General features: G+C 43.2%; 3 non-coding genes across 3 annotated transcripts; 1 reads left to right on the forward strand and 2 right to left on the reverse strand.

Moving 5' to 3' along the window:
- Nucleotides 1–1,644: 1,644 nt before the first annotated feature.
- LOC140310663 (U5 spliceosomal RNA) lies at nucleotides 1,645–1,758 on the forward strand. The gene has a single exon (XR_011916712.1). It is a non-coding gene; the product is annotated as a U5 spliceosomal RNA (small nuclear RNA).
- A 3,244-nt stretch (nucleotides 1,759–5,002) lies between these two features.
- LOC140310436 (U2 spliceosomal RNA) lies at nucleotides 5,003–5,186 on the reverse strand. Its single transcript, XR_011916508.1, has one exon. It is a non-coding gene; the product is annotated as a U2 spliceosomal RNA (small nuclear RNA).
- A 308-nt stretch (nucleotides 5,187–5,494) lies between these two features.
- LOC140310573 (U5 spliceosomal RNA) lies at nucleotides 5,495–5,608 on the reverse strand. Its single transcript, XR_011916629.1, has one exon. It is a non-coding gene; the product is annotated as a U5 spliceosomal RNA (small nuclear RNA).
- Nucleotides 5,609–6,000: the final 392 nt, after the last annotated feature.

A 6,000-nucleotide genomic window follows, 5' to 3' on the forward strand; every position in this document is an offset into this window, starting at 1 on the left:
CATAATACAAAGTTTGTTGTTTATTGTTGAAACTTCATCAGAAGTGAAGAAATAAATGAATGCCTATCAACAAATGTGGGATCTAAACTCTAGTGCTTCCTCTAAAATAATTTCCTTTCTCAATTTAGAAATGTGTGTGTGTAAGTCACAACACCCGTGACACCAAAACGGCTTTCTTTTCTCTACACTCTGCACTATGAGCACACACACCAAATCAGAAAGGCTTTTTTCTCTCTTTTCTACATTATGGACTGTGGGGACACAAAACCGCTCTCTCTCTTTTTTTTTTTTATCGTGTGCCAGGGCGTTGTCTCACGTATTAGATTATGCTTAAGATACGAATGGGTTTATCAGTCACATCAGAATCCATACATACTGATCCTCCCGTAATAAAATGGTCGGATCTTATCAAACACACTTTGTTTCGTGTGACAATCAAGTCAGCGAAACAGCGTATACACGTCAAGACACTGAATCAAGTTTGCCACAAGAACTCATAAGTTTGGCAGTATTGCTCTGCCGTCAGCAATCATACACCCATTTTATTTTCGTGAGACATGTGCAAGCACCTGTTCATCTACTGTTCTATCACTATGAATTAGTGATCTATTATCAATAAGGATACTTCTACAACTACTATCAAAGTATGTCCAGACTTCTTATGTTGTCAGTTGCTATATATGAATAAGTGGGTAGCTACTGACAAGCATTAAGCATGTCACACAACCCTAACATATAACATTTCAGGACACACCACACAGTTAACAACCACAGTGAAGCGTGTCAAAGCCCAAACATGTAACATTCAACAGGACACTTACACAACACATTCAAATCAAACAGTCAGACAACATACAAGAACATATACCCCAGCCGGCATTGCTCCCTGCCTATTTTCGTACAGCAAACTATGTGTGCGCACACCTTTATTCACAAACTCTTCAACTTATACTCTTTTACCGAAGCTGCTACAGCTCGATTGGCCGAATACCCTTTGATCCTATTTCGGTGAATTTGACATCTGCCTTACATATAACAGATTAGCGGTTTAGCAGTTTTAATTTAGTTTGAGTGAAGGAATTCATTTTATAGCAAAATCCGAAATCGTGAAGAACTCATGAAAGTAAGCTTATTCTCGGATTCCTGAAACTTTAGATTTGCTCTTTCTTTTACTGCAAAGTACAACGTTGTTTTTTTTGTTTAAATCTTTCTAGACATGGTAAATATTAAGGACAAAGCAGTTTTCACATAGTTTGAGTGAAGGAATTCATTTTATAGATAAAATCCCAAGAGTCTGCTGAGAAAAGAGAGTGAATGCGAAGTAGACTTTAACACGGCTATGGGAGCGAGCCGAGTGTGGGCTAACCGGGAGAATTGCTTGAAAGAAACGCGACACCGAATGAGCGATCAGAACAAAGCCTCAATACGGGATTCTCGTGGTGTTTTTGTTGCTGCCTTGTCTTTTGCACAGAGTAAAAGACAAGGCAGCCATCGAATAGGGCCCGATTGTTCCTGGTTGGTCAGCCGAGGAGCAAGGGGGGGGGGGGGGGGGGGGAGCAAGCGTCTCAACCAAGCAAAGCTCACCATGGGGAAGGTGGCTATGCCAACTAGCCTGATGCCCTGCTCCCGCAGTGACGGATAATCGTACTCTGGTTTCTCTTCATAACGTACAAGTCTTTCGCCTTTTACTAAAGATTTCTGTGGAGAGCAGCACTAATGAGTTGTTTCTATTTTTGGCAGGCTTTACCTTTGCGGGTGAAGCCCTTTCTGTCTGTGCAAAAGAAATCTTCTTACTGTGCAGACTGACTTCTCTGAGTAGAGTCGCCTTACTTGTTGCGACTGTGCCGATGTTCGAAGCTGGAGTGCAAAGTTGTTGCTTGAATGGTGCTTGCTGGAGCGTGCGGGAGTGCAAAGTTATACCATTTAAAAGGGCTGAAGAGTGCTCAGTGCAGCGGGTGGGCGACACTCTGGCCACCTTGAAAACCGAGGTTACATCCACTAGCAGGGGCAGCCCAAGTTCTGCCGCAAGTGTGGTGAGCATGGGCACCTGGTTGAGGCTTGTAAAAAGGTGTTATGTGGGAAGAGCAGAGAAATTGGGCAAACTTTTGGAGAGTGTCCAAATGGCAGTAAATGTAATCTCTGTGGAGAATTAAATCACCTCTTCAGAGATTGCCCTAAATCTTTTGCCAACAAATTAAAGACGGTAAAGCCACAGTCAAGCCAACAAAGAGAAGGACCAAAGGTGGCAGTTGGTGAACAAAGTGAAGAGGTTGACCCAATAAATTCAAACTTCCCGCCAAAAGCTTGGATTGGAAGTGAGGAGCAAAAAGGGGAGGGGTCTGTCGAGGCCTCACCACTCAGTGTTGAAGTCTGTGAGAATTCACAGGCAGAGGGTGGAGCTACGCTAAATGAGGAGGAAGAGCAGACAGGTGAGTCTAGTGAAGATACTCACCTCCCCGAAGGTCAACAGCCGAAGAGGACGGCATCTGAGCCTCTGATTCCCCAGTGGTATCAGAGAAGAGGGGAAGGGTTAGGTCCCTTTCAGACAGTTCTTCAGTGGAAGAACCTAGAGTCTTCCCCTCCGACTCACCAAATGAGGTCTCCTTTTTAACTTCAGCTCTGCAATCAACCCCCAGGGACTCAAAGTTAAATGCAACATTGCGTCAGAGGCCAACACCGAGAGTCCGAAAAGGAAATATAGATCACCCTACTCACTTTTCACCTAAAGAAATGAAGGAAGAGCTAGTTTCCCAAGAAATAACCTGTGTGTAATTTGTTTTGATAACTTAGAAAAACGAAAATGACATACCTACTTTCCTTTATGCTTTTAATGGTTCTCACCTTCTCAACACTAAATGTGAGAAGTGTGAAATCAAAGACAAGAGCCCAGAGTATTTTATCCTTCTTAGACTCCATAAAATCAGATGTGTTTTTAATACAAGAATGTGGACTACCTTTTTTAAAAAACCATAGACAATGGGAGGAAATGTGGCCCCATTTATCGATATGGAGTGGCTCAAATCAAAATAAAAATGATGGTGTGGCCATTCTAATTAAAAATCCGCATGTTCTGGTGAAAGGTAGCACAGTGGTGAGAGACGGACGGGCACTTTTAGCACACTTGAATTTTATGGGGCAAGACTTTAACCTCTTAAATATTTATGGTTTCAATGGAAAAAATGAAAGGTATGACCTTTTAGAAGATATACAGCTTTACATGCTAGGGCAAGTACCTTTAGTTGTAGGAGGGGGTTTTAACTGTATCTTGAGCAGGAAAGATAGAAAAAGAGCAGGGGTAGATTTTAAAGTGGATAAGACTTCGATTTTACTTCAGGGCATATGCAGGGATTTTAAGCTTACTGACTGTTTTAAAACCATGCATCCCAGAGAGGAGGGCTTCACCTGGTTTAGTCATGATGGCACCAGAGCCTCTCGCATTGATTATTTCTTTACTAGAGATTGCCCACCCACTGATGTTAGATTAACCCCTGTTTTCTTTTCAGACCACCTTATGCTCTCCTGCACCCTTTCACCCCCTTCTGGTGTGACGGTAGGAAGTGGTCTGTGGAAACTCAACTGTTCCCTGTTGGAGGATGAAATCATAGTCAATCAGTACAGGGAATGTTATAAAGAGTGGCAGACCCTTCAAGACCTCTACGAAACACATGCACAATGGTGGGAAATGGTGAAGGAAACGACCCAGACTTTTTTTAAACAGCAAGGTAAACGTAAAAAAAGGAAAGAGAATAGATGTATGATGGGACTACATAAACGCTTACAGCGCTACTTTAAACTAAATCAGTGTGGCATAGACTTTAAAGAAGAAATCAAAGATGTCAAAAAGGAAATGTCAGTTTCAGCAGAAATAAAGAGTAAAGGAATTTTTGTAAGAAGCAGGGAGCAGGAAATTGAGGAAGGTGAAAAATAAAGAAAGTTATAAATAAAAAGGAGTGTATTCAAAATCTAAAAAGAGAAGATGGGTTTTTAACAAAATCCACACAAGAGATGATTGAAACTGTACATACCTTTTATAGTAACATGTACAAAGAGAAACCAGTGCACTTGGAAACATCGGCAGAAATCTTAAAATTCGTTGACAAAACCGTAAAAGAGAATGCACACTTGACACAGAATTTTACTGCTTTAGAGTTAAAAAAATGCCTAACAGGTTTTAAGAGAAGTCGAGCTCCGGGTTTAGACGGGCTTCCTGCAGAATTCTATCTGACCTATTGGGACCTTTTATCATCAGACATTTTAGATGTTTTTAAAGATTTTGAAAAACTCGACCGACTGCCTGACAGTTTTAGAGTGGGAATAGTGACTCTACTTTATAAAAAAAATGATAAGACTGACCTAAAGAATTGGAGGCCCATCACACTTTTAAACTTTGACTGTAAACTTTTTAGCAAGGTTTTAGCGACACGGATGTCCTCTGTTTTAGAGGAGGTAATTCACCCAGACCAAACTTGTGCCATCTCAGGGAGACAACTCACCGACAGCCTCGTACTGATTCGAGACATCATTGATTACGCTAGAGACAGAAACACCCGGCTTGTCATCTTAAATTTAGACTTTGAAAAAGCATTTGATCGGGTCTCGCATCAATATCTCTTTCAGGTGTTGCAGCCATCGAAAAGGGCCCGATTGTTCCTACTTGGTGAGCTTTGCTTGGTTGAGACGCTTGCCCCCCCCCCCTGCTCCTCGGCTGACCAAGTAGAAACAATCTATTCGATGGCTGCCTTGTCTTTTACTCTGTGCAAAAGACAAGGCAGCCACAAACACCACGGGAACACCGTATTGAGGCTTTGTTCTGACCACTCATTCGGTGTCGCGTTTCTTTCAAGCAATTCTCCCGGTTAGCCCGCACTCGGCTCGCTCCCAGAGCCGTGTTAAAGTCCACTTCGCATTCACTCTCTTTTCTCAGCAGATTAAAAGAAAGTTTCATCTTGGGCTCCCTGAAACTTCCATCCTGCACCGCTGTTTGCTTTTTCACAAGAGCAGAGGAGAGCGCACCGTTCCCAGCGGCACTGCAGTACCGGGTCGAGGCTTGGAGTGAACGGAGCAAGCTTCTTTTTCAACTCCTATTCTTAAAAATCCATTTAATATGTTGTCCTCGTATAGAGGACATATTAAACTGATAAGAACAGATACTACACTTGATCTTAGCCAAAAGGCCGAGAAGCGATAACTGTCCACTGTTTCAGGTCCGAGGGCCCTTGCTGGCACAATGCGCACTTGTAGCAATGTTCTTTTTATGGCCATAGGTGGCCAGAGTGTCACGTTGCACCTCCGCCCACCCGCTGCACTGAGCACTCTTCAGCCCTTTTAAATGGTATAACTTTGCACTCCCGCATGCTCCAGCAAGCACCATTCAAGCAACAACTTTGCACTCCAGCTTCGAACATCGGCACAGTCGCAACAAGTAAGGCGACTCTACTCAGAGAAGTCACTCTGCAAAGTAGCAAGATTTCTTTTGCACAGACAGAAAGGGCTTCACCCGCAAAGGTAAAGCCTGCCAATAATAGAAACAACTCATTAGTGCTGCTCTCCACGGAAGTCTTTAGTAAAAGGCGAAAGACTTGTATGTTATGAAGAGAAACCAGAGTACAATTATCCGTCACTGCGGGAGCAGGGCATCAGGCTAGTTGGTATAGCCACCTTCCCCATGGTGAGCTTTGCTTGGTTGAGACGCTTGCCCCCCCCCCCCCCCCTTGCTCCTCGGCTGACCAAGTAGGAACAATCGGGCCCTATTCGATGGCTGCCTTGTCTTTTACTCTATGCAAAAGACAAGGCAGCAACAAAAACACCACGAGAATCCCGTATTGAGGCTTTGTTCTGACCGCTCATTCGGTGTCGCGTTTCTTTCAAGCAATTCTCCCGGTTAGCCCACACTCGGCTCGCTCCCATAGCCGTGTTAAAGTCTACTTCGCATTCACTCTCTTTTCTCAGCAGACTCTTGGGATTTTATCTATAAAATGAATTCCTTCACTCAAACTATGT

The sequence above is a fragment of the Leuresthes tenuis genome, unplaced genomic scaffold (genome assembly GCF_036924035.1).
Source record: "Leuresthes tenuis unplaced genomic scaffold, fLeuTen1.0.hap1 SCAF_6, whole genome shotgun sequence".
NCBI classification, from domain to species: domain Eukaryota; kingdom Metazoa; phylum Chordata; class Actinopteri; order Atheriniformes; family Atherinopsidae; genus Leuresthes; species Leuresthes tenuis.